This window comes from Macaca nemestrina, chromosome 16 (assembly GCF_043159975.1).
Source record: "Macaca nemestrina isolate mMacNem1 chromosome 16, mMacNem.hap1, whole genome shotgun sequence".
NCBI lineage: Eukaryota > Metazoa > Chordata > Mammalia > Primates > Cercopithecidae > Macaca > Macaca nemestrina.
The window spans coordinates 14,602,943-14,614,208 of NC_092140.1; positions in this window are offsets into that span (position 1 = coordinate 14,602,943).

An 11,266-nucleotide genomic window follows, 5' to 3' on the forward strand; every position below is an offset into this window, starting at 1 on the left:
GTGGTGGCTCATGTCTGTAATCCTAGCTCTTTGGGAAGCCGAGGTGGGCAGGCACCTCAGGTCAGGTATTTGAGACCAGCCTGGCCAAAGTGGTGAAACCCTGTCTCTACTAAAAATACAAAAATTAGCAGGGCGTGGTAGTGCATGCCTGTGATCCCAGCTACTGGGGGGGCTGAGGCAGGAGAATTACTTTAATCTAGGAGGCAGAGGTTGCAGTAAGCTGAGATGGCACCACTGCACTCCAGCCTGGGCAAAAGAGTGAGACTCCTTTTCAAAAAAAAAAAAAAAAAAAAAAAAAAAAGGCTTGGGAGGCTGAGGCGGGTGGATCACTTAAGGTCAGGAATTCGAGACCAGCCTGGCCAACATGTTGAAACGTCATCTCTACTAAAAATTCAAAAATTGGCCAGGCGCGGTGGCTCACGCCTGTAATCCTAGCACTTTGGGAGGCTGAGGTGGGCAGATCACGAGGTCAGGAGATGGAGACCAACTTGGCTAACACAGTGAAACTCTGTCTCTACTAAAAATACAAAAAATTAGCCGGGCATGGTGGCGGGTGCCTGTAGTCCCAGCTACTTGGGAAGCTGAGGCAGGAGAGTCGCTTGAACCCAGGAGGTGGAGCTTGCAGTGAGCTGAGATCGCGCCACTGCACTCCAGCCTTGGCGACATAGTGAGACTCCATCTCAAAAAAAAAAAAAAAAAAAAAAAGAGTGTATATTTACAATTTCTAGAAAATAGAAACTACAAATGCACGTTCAAATGGGTGTGTTTTGCTAGCAACCCAAATGCCATGGATGATACTGCCTTTGGTGACTTTAGAAGATGAAGACCACAGTTTTGCATGGTTCAAAACAAAATAAAATAGAATATCTCCTGATTGTACATGTTAGGTACATTTCTGAAAATTTTAGTCTATATTAAATCAGTGTAAACAAATGCCCTGTGTTTAGGAGTTCCGGACCTGGGTAAGGTGGAGAAAGCATGTCCTATCCTGACTTACTCACTGAAGGCATTTATAAAATCTGCATGGAATAGCTGTTTGAGGACTCTTAAAAGTAAATAGTAGCAGATGGATTGGTTAAAAAGGCCAGAATTTAGGAATCCCCCTTTCAGTTGCTATAGCCAGAACTAGAGAGCTTTTCTTGGAGCTCAAACTAGAGGAGAGTTTCCTGGTTTTGCTCTTTCCAGTACTGCCCTTTCCAGCATTCCCCAGACCTGGCCCCACGGCAGTACTAAACCCAGAAGTGGGTCCCACTCATGGACAGAAAGAGCTCCAGGGAAAGCGCTGTAGTTCTGGCTATAACAACTGAGAAGGGGATTCCTAACAGTCACAGAGTTTAGGGTAAAATATGATTTTTCTTTTCTATTCTGTAACTTGCTTTGTTTTTCATGGGCAAAAGATCTTCAATAACATACAATAAATACTTTTGGTACATTTGCTACAAATATTTCCCCAGTGTATCACTGCCCATCTGACATAGTTTGACATTGTTGAGTAGGCAAATGTTCCACTATAATTTCCTCCACGGATAAGATAGCTTGCTTTGCCCTTTCACAGAGTTTGTTTGATTTTTAAAAAATATTCTTGTAGTTTAATAGCTTTGGGGGTATAAGTGGTTTTTGGTTACATGGATAAATTGTATAGTGATGAAGTTTGAGATTTTAGTGCAGCATCACCCGAGGAGTATACATCGTACCCAATAGGTAGTTTTTTATCCCCCCTCTTCCCCCCAGTCTCCATGGTTCCTTATATCACTATGTTTTTGCCATTGCAGATCCATAGCTTAGCTCCCAATTATGAGTGAGAATATAGGGTATTTGGTTTTCCATTCCTGAGTTACTTCACTTAGAATAATGGCCTCCAGCTCCATCCAAAAAAGGAGAATTGTTAACAGAGAGTTTGGAGTAAATTACCATTTCTCTTCCCCACCCCTCCCCACCCCCCCCACCCCCCCCCCCTCTTTTCTTTATTCTCCGGATCCCAAGCCTTCAGGCAATTATGGTCATTTGATTTTCAACAAAGATGCACAGCCAAGTCAATGGAGAAAGATAGTTTTAGTAATTGGTGTTGGGACCATTGGTCATCCACAGGCAAAAAAAAAAAAAAAAAAAAAGAAAAGAAAACTTTATGATTTATACCAAAATTAACTCAAAATAAATTATAGATCTAAATGTAAAACACAAAATGGTGAAAATCTTAGATGTGTTACGCAGAGACTTATTTTACCTGACATCAGAAACACAAAGTAATTTTTTTTCTTCGAGATGGAGTCTTGCTCTGTCGCCCAGGCTGGAGTACAATGACATGATCTCGGCTCACTGCAATCTCCATCTTCCTGGTTGAAGCAATTGTCCTGCCTTAGCCTCTCTAGTAGCTGGGATTACAGGTGTGCGCCACCATGCCTGGCTACTTTTTGTACTTTTAAGTAGAGATGAGTTTCACTATGTTGGCCAGGCCTGTCTCGAACTCCTGACTCAGGTGATCCACCCACCTCGGCCTCCCAAGGTGCTGGAATTACAGGGGTGAGCCACCATGCCCAGCCGGAAAAAATAAATTAGACTTGATCAAAATTTAAAAATTTTGCTTTCTTCTTCTTTCTTTTTGTTTGAGACAGGGTCTCTGTCGCCCAGACTGGAGTACAGTGGCATCAAAATTAAAAATTTTGCTCTAGAAAAGGCACCATTTCTTTTTTCTTTTTGTTTGAGATAGGGTGTCTTTCACCCAGGCTGGAGTGCAGTGGTGTGACATTGGCTCACTGCAGCCTCAACCTCCTGGGCTCAAGTTATTCTCCCACCTCACCCACTGAAGTAGCTGGGACTACAGGCATATGCCACCACACCTGGTTAATTTTTGTATTTTTTGTAAAGGTGAGGTCTCACTTTGTTGCCCAGGCTGGTCTCTAACTCCTGGGCTCAGGCGGTCCTCCCACCGTGGCCTCCCAAAGTGCTGGGATTATAGGTATGAGCCACATGCCCAGCAAGTCACTATTAAGAGAATGAAAAGAGGCTAAAGACTTAGAGCAAGTCATTTTCAAATTGCATATCCAACAAAGGACTTATATTCAGAATATTAAAAAAAACTCTTCCAGCAAGGCACAGTGGCTCACACCTGTAATCCCAGCACTTTGGGAGGCTGAGGCGGGCGGATCACGAGGTCAGTAGATCGAGACCATCCTGGCTAACATGGTGAAACCCCATCTCTACTAAAAATACAAAAATTTAGCTAGGTGCGGTGGCTCGTGCCTGTAGTCCCAGCTACTCGGGAGGGTGAAACAGGAGAATCGCTTGAACCCAGGAGGCAGAGGTTGCAGTGAGCCGAGATCGCACCACTGCACTCCAGCTTGGGCGACAGAGCGAGACTCGGTCTCAAAAAACCAACAAACAGACAAACAAAAACCTCTTCCAAACTTAACAGTAAGAAAACAAATAACCCAATTTGAAAATGCATAAAAAGACTTAACACTCCGCTAGAGAGGATGTGCAGATGGCAAATAAGCAAGTGAAAAGATGTTCAACAGCATTAGCCATTAAGGAAATCAAGGGAAAGGCACAATGAGATACCGATGCACCCCTGCTGGGATGGCTAAATTTAAAAACACTGTCAGTCCTGAGTACTGGCAAATATGTGGATCAATTAGAACCCTCGTATGTTGCTGGTGGGAATGCAAAATGGTATAGTCACTCCAGAAAATAGTCCAGCAGATTTTTATAAAATTAAACATACAATTTCCGTCTGACCCAGCAGTCCCACTCCCAGGCAGTTACTCTAGAAAAGCAAAAATTTTGGCTCATAACACTGATATATGAACATTTCACTGTAGCTGTATTCATAACTGGCAAAACCTGGAAATAATCCAAATACCCTTCAAGGGATGAATGGATAAACAAACTGTGATTCGTCCATACAACGAACTGTAACTCAAAAATAATAGAAATGGGCTCAAACCTGTAATCCCAGCACTTTGGGAGGCCGAGACGGGCAGATCACGAGGTCAGGAGATCGAGACCATCCTGGCTAACACGGTGAAACTCCATCTCTACTAAAAAATACAAAACACTAGCCGGGAGAGGTGGCGGGCGCCTGTAGTCTCAGCTATTCGGGAGGCTGAGGCAGGAGAATGGTGTAAACCTGGGAGGCGGAGCTTGCAGTGAGCCGAGATCGTGCCACTGCACTCCAGCCCGGGCAACAGAGTGAGACTCAAAAAAAAAAAAAAAAAAAAAAAGAAATAATAGAAATGAAGCATTCATTCTTGCAATAACTTGTGTGAATCTCGGAGGCATTATGCTGAGTAAAAGAAGTTACTTTGAAAAGGCTACATTCTGTATGATTTCAATATATACAGTATTCTCAAAAAGACAAGACCATCGTAAGGGAGAGCAGATCAGTCATTGCCAGGTTTGGGATTTGGGGTCACGGGAGGATGACTGCAGATAGATAAGCAGAGGGGGCGTTTAGTGGTAAGGTAACTGTCCTGTAGCCTGGCTGTGGAAGTAATTACACATACAAACATCTATATATGTGTGAAAACTGCACCCAAAAATGTCATTCTATTGTTAATTTAAAAAACAAGATAGAAAGATACCTTTTGTTTATATGTAAAACAGGGTTAGAGTCTAGGCTTAGGTAATTTTATTTTATTTACTTATATTTTTAGATAATTTTTAAACTTTTTTTTATTTTTTATTTTGTTTACCTACAGGAATGACCAGTGAGAAATTTAAAAGTTGGATGGAATTAAGGGATCGTTGTGCTTTCCTGTCTCATCGCAGCATGTGTAGCCAGGGCTGCAGGTAGCACGCGTGGGCAGCTGTATATGAATTGTAAAAGTGCACCTTCTCAGGGCGACAAATCAAAAAAAGGCGTCCCCTTTGGATGGAAGATTTCCAACATGGAGCCCTTCACCAAAATGGATGCAGCTTTCTTCTTGGCAAGTGGAACAAGGGCTGACTTTCAGCCCCGCTCACTCCCTTGCTGAGTGCTTTTGTGGGTACAAAAATTAACAACTACGTGGGGGGAGCCCTAAATCTAGCATCCCTGGTTCCTGACTTCAAAATGCCAGCAGCAGCCCCAATCCTTATGTCAAAACAAACAAACAAATTTGACGCTCCACGATTTCCCCATATGTCCTTCAGATCTCCCCTTGAGGCTGGCTGTGGTGGCTCTCGCCTGTAATCCCAGCACTTTGGGAGGTCAAGGCCAGGAGTTGGAGACCAGCCTGGCCAACATGGTGAAAACCCATTTCTACAAAAAATACAAAAATTAGCTGGGCATGGTGGCGGGCACCTGTAATCCCAGCTACTCGGGAGGCTGAGGCAGGAGAATTGCTTGAACCCGGGAGGCGAAGGTTGCAGTGAGCTGAGATTACGCCATTGCACTCCAATCTGGACGACAAGAGCGAAACTCCATCTTAAAAACAAAAACAAAAAGCAAAAAAGATCTCCCCCTGAGAACAGCTATCTTGGTCCAGAGGGTTTTGTACAGAACTAGTTAAGTTAGAAAGCTGTTCCTTGAATTAACTCATTTTAAGCGTTTTTTGTAGATAACGTGTGCTTTATGTGTAAAACACCAAGCCCAGAGCTTGGCATGTAGCGGGCTTTTGATAAATGGAATTTGTAAAAGCTATAGCAGGAGCAAGCTGAGATTTCCTATAGGCAAATGCCATCACCTTAATGAATAAACAGAGTTTTAGGCCAATAGAAGATATTGTTTTGAGTAGGAAAGGAGGAGTAGGGAAGGAACCATTGCACTCTCTCACAAACCACATTCCTCACCTCCAGTAGTGGTGGTCCTACCACCTTGGGAAATCTTTTTCTCCTCTCTTCCAGAAGCTGCTATTGTATATCATCTTCAAAGGTCAACTAATCTTTGATAATTGCAGATAACTAAGTGTGGGATGTATTAGGTCCAATGGTTGATTATTCATTTTTAATGCTGAGAAATGAAAGTATTTCTCTATTTAATAAGTTCACTACTATAGCAACCCCAACAAAGTAATCACAACCTTGTAAGTCAATAATAATAAAGTGTATGTAAAATACACATTTATACATATTTGTTCCATATAATTATTTATAATTATAACTTAGATTTAAGTATTCCTTTTATGTGATAATCTGTGTTTTATGGAAAACTACATACTTTATTCATGAGATAGGAACCCTCCCTGGATGGCTGAATGGGAGTGAGAGGAAATATTCTACTTAGGATCTCCTAAAGTGCCTTCAAATGCATTTTATAGCATTCATCATGCTTTAAAAAAGGTTCACTAGACCCAAATAGCAATAGAAACTGTGGTGCACATATCCCTCCCACATTTTTACACCACAGAAATGTGGATCTGTCTTAAAATTGGTAGCATTATAATCATTATTGACAGAGTGACCATAGATAATGGTCATTGCCTGTGAACATATGACCTTGGTTGTTATTCATAGTTGAATAACTGGACAACCGAAATCCCTGGTATTTAATCAATAAACCATTTAAGATCCATATGTGGGAAGAATATGAGTCCTGGTGCTGTCAGAAAACATTCCATTGAGGCCGGGGGCGGTGGCTCAAGCCTGTAATCCCAGCACTTTGGGAGGCCGAGACGGGCGGATCACGAGGTCAGAAGATCGAGACCATCCTGGCTAACCCGGTGAAACCCCATCTCTACTAAAAAATGCAAAAAACTAGCCGGGCAAGGTGGCGGGCGCCTGTAGTCCCAGCTACTCGGGAGGCTGAGGCAGGAGGCAGGAGAATGGCGTAAACCCGGGAGGCGGAGCTTGCAGTGAGCTGAGATCGTGCCATTGCACTCCAGCCTGGGCAACAGAGCCAGACCCCGTCTCAAAAAAAAAAAAAAAAAAGAAAACATTCCATTGATACCTTCTGATAATATCAGGAAAGTGTCAGCAATGGATGAGGGAAACCCAATTTATTACATTTTCCTTTTATGGATCATGCTCTTGATGAAGATTCCAAGAACTCTGCCTAGTCCTAGGCCCCAAAGATTTTTCCTTTTCTCTGCTTTCTTTTTCCCTTCTTTTAAGAGAAGGATTGTTGCCCAGGCTGGAATATACTGGCACAATCATAGCTCACTGTAACCTCCAACTCTTGGGCTCAAATGATCCACCTATTTCAGCCTCCTGAGTAGCTCAGACTACAGGTGCACATCACCACACCCAACTTTTTTTTTTTTTTTGGAAACAGGGTCTTGCTATATTACCCAGTCTGGTCTCAAACACCTGGCCTCAAGCAATCCTCCCACCTTGGCCTCCCAAAGTGCTGGGATTACAGGCATGAGCCTGTAATCATCAAATAGTTTCAGTAAAGATAAAATGAGAATACTGCCTTCATTTAAAAACCCGGGAATTGTTCCTTCCTCTTTTATTCTTCTGAAGAGAGTGTATAGAATTAGTGTTAATTCTTCTTCAAACATTAGTAGAATTGTCCAGGAAAACCATTAGGGCCTGCAGATTTCCCTTTTGGAAATTTTAAAATTGTAAATTAAGCTTCCTTTATGCATAGGACCATTCAAATGATGTTTTTCATATTGGATGAACTGTAGTCCTTTTTGTTTTTTAAGAAATTGGTCAATGTCTTTTAATTTGTCAAATGTATGTAGGTAGTGTTATTAATAGTGTTTCCTCGTTATCTTTTTATGTCTGCAGAGTCTGTAATGATGTCTTTTCTTTCATTCCTGATATTGATAATTTATATCTTATCTCTTTTTTTCTAAGTCTTGCTAAAGGTTTGTCAATTTTATTGATCTTTTCAAAGAACCACTTTTTTGTTTCATTAATTTTTCTCTATTGTTTTTCTATTTTCAGTGTTGCTGATTTCTGCTCTTATCTTAATTTCTTTCCTTCTACTTGCTTTGAGTTTATTTTGCTCTTTAAAACAAGTTTTTTTTTTTTTTTTTTTAGACAGGATCTGTCTTTGTCACTCAGGCTGGAGTGCAGGGGCATGATCTTGGCTCATCACAACCTTGACTGCCTGGGCTCAAGTGGTGCCCCCACCTCAGCCTCCTGAGTAGCTGGGACCACAGGTGTGTGCCACCATGCCTGGCTAATTTTTGTATTTTTTGTAGAGACAGCTTTTGTCTTGTTACTCAGCTGGTCTTGAACTCCTGAGCTCAAGTGACCTATGGCTTCTCAAAGTGCTCAGATTACAGGTGTGCGGTGCCCAGCCTATATTTTGCTCTTTATTTCTAGCTCTTAAGGTGGAATGCTAAATTACTGATTTTAGGGGTTTTTCTCTATAAAAATATATGCACTTGGTACAGTACTTACATATTTCCCTCTTAGAATTGCTTTGTCCTATAAGTTTTGATACGTTATATTTTCATTTTCATTCAATTTAATGTAATTTTTTTTCAATTTCCCTTGAGACCTCATCTCTGGCCCCTGAACTATTTAGAAGTGTGTTGTTTAATTTCCGAGTGACTAATTTCTGGTTTGATTCCACTGTAATCAGAGAACACACTACGTATGATTTTAATCTTTTCTTTCTTTCTTTCTTTCTCTTTCTTCCCCTCCCTCCCTCCCTCTCTCTCTTTCTCGGTCTTTCTTTCTTTCTTTCTTTCTTTCTGTCTTTCTTTCTTTCTTTCCTTCTTTCCTTCTTTCCTTCTTTCCTTCCTTCCTTCTCCCTTCCCTCCCCTTCCCTTCCCTTTCTTCCCTCCCTTTCCTTCCCCTTCCTCCCTTCCTTCCTCCCTCCCTCCCTTTCTTCCTTCTTCCTTCCTTCTTCCTTCCTTTCTCCCTTCCCTTCCACTTTCTTTCTCCCTTCTCCCTTTCTTTCTCCCTTCCTCCCCTCCTTCTTTCCTTCCTCCCTCCCTCCCTCCCTCCTTCAGACTCTCACTCTGTTGCCCAGGCTGGAGTGCAACAGTGTAATCACTGCCCACAGCAGCCTCGACCTCCTGGGCTCGATTCTCCCACCTCATCTCCCTGAGTAGCTGGAACTACAGACATGTGCCACCACACTTGGCTACTTTTTGTACTTTTTGGAGAGGTAGGGTCTCCCTCTGTTGCTCAAGCTGGTCTCGCACTCCTAGGCTCAAGCGATGCATCTGCCTTGACCTCCCAAAGTGCTAGGATTACAGGCATGAGCCACCATGCCCGGGCTTAATTCTTTCATCTTTCTTAAGGTTTGTTTTGGATAATCTTCTTTTTCCAGTATCTTAACATGGAAGATTACGTTGCTAATTTGAGATCTTTTCCTTTTTTAAAAAAATTCAATGGCTTTTATTCAAAATTCAATTTGCACATCTGTCATCATGATCAATTTTAGAGCCATTTTCATTACCCTAAAAAGACAGCTTGCACCTCTTATTTGTCGCCCTCAGTCTTTCTACCCTACTCACTGTCCTAGGCAATTGCTGATCTACTTCCTGTCTCTATCTCCTTGCCTACTGTGGACATTTCATATAAATGGAATTATATGATATGTGGTCTTTTGTGACCGGCTTCTTTCACTTAGCATAAGTTTTCAAGGCTCATACATGTTGTAGCAGGTTTTAATACTTCATTCCTTTTTATGGCTGAATAGCATTCAATTGTATGGTTAAAATACATTTTATTTGTCTGTTCACCAGTTGATGGACATTTGGGTTGCTTCCATTTTTTGATATTATGACTAATGTCGCTATAAACATGTGTATACAAGCTTGTGTGTGAATATATGGTTTCAGCTCTCTTGGATATATAATTAGGAGAGGATGTGCTTGGTCATATGGCAACTCTATGTTCAATCATTTGAGGAGTTGCCAAACTGTTTTCCAAGGCAGGTGCACCATTTTATATACCCATCAGCAGTGTGTGGGGGTTTTAATTTCTCCACATCCTCACCAATACTTATGATCTCTCTTTTAAATTATGGCTATACTAATAAGTATGAATGGTTTTACTTTTTTTTTTTTTTTTTGAGACAGGGTCTTGCTCCATCACCCAGGTTGGAGTGCAGTGGCATGATCACAGCTTATTGCAGCCTCAACCTTCTGGACTCAAGTCATCCTCCTGCCTCAGCCCGGAACCACAGGCATACAACACCGTACTCGGCTAATTAATTTTTTTTTTTTTTTGGTAGAAACTGGCATCTTGCTATGTTGCCTGGGCTGCTCGTGAACTCCTAGCATCAAGTGATCCTTCTGCCTTGACCTCCCAAAGTGCTGGGATTACAAGCATGCCACTGTGCCTAGCTATGAATAGTTTTTCATGTCTTTGATTTGTATTTTCCTAATGGCTAATAATGTTGAGCATGTGCTTATTGGCTATTTATATATCTTCTTTGAGGATGTCTAATTAGGTTCTTTGTCCACTTTTAATTGGGTCATTTATCTTTTAATTGAATTATAGGTGTTCTTTATGTGTCTTAAATACAAGTCTCATCAGTTAAATGATTTGTAAAAATTTTACCCTATTTGATGAGATATCTTTTCGTGTTATTAATAGTGTCCTTTGAAACACGAATGTTTTTCATTTTGAGGAAATCCAATTTATATAATTTTTCTTTGGTTGCTTGAGCTTTGGGTGTTGTGTCTGAGAAACCACTATCTAACCCAAGGTTGTGAAGATTTATGCCTATATTTTCATGTAAGAATTTTATAGTTTTAGCTGTTATATTTAGGTTTTTGATCTATTTTAAGTTAATTTTTACATATGGTTTAAGGTAAGGTTCCAATATTATTCTTTTGCATGAGGATATCAAGGTGTCCCAGGACAATTTCTTGAAAGACTATTTTTTTCCCATTAATTTTATCTGCACTTTTGTCAAAAATCAATTAACCATAAATTCATGGGCTTATTTCCAGATTTTAAATTATACTCCACTGATTTATATGTCTATCCTTATGCCAGTACCACAGTCTTGATTACTGAAACTTTATAGTTATTTTTGAAATCAGGAAATGTGAATTGCCAGCTTTGCTGTTTTCAAGGTTAGTTTGGCTATTCTGGGGACCGTGGATTTCCATATGAATTTTAGGGTCAGTTTGTCAATTTCCACAAAGAAGGTAGTTGAAATTTTGATAGGCATTGTGTTGAATCTCTACTGCTACCTGTTTTTGCATTGGTCATAAACTCAAAACGGTTTACGTTTTGAAATTGTTGAAAAAAATGTCCAAAGAAGAATAATATTTCATGTCAAGTGAAAATTATACAAAGTTCAAATTTCCATGCGTATAGAATTTCATTGGAACACAGCCATGCTTGTCATTTTTTGCATCACCTATGGCTGCTTTAGCACCACAGCAGCAGAGTGGAGCAGTTGCAATAGAGACATTTTGCCCTGCAA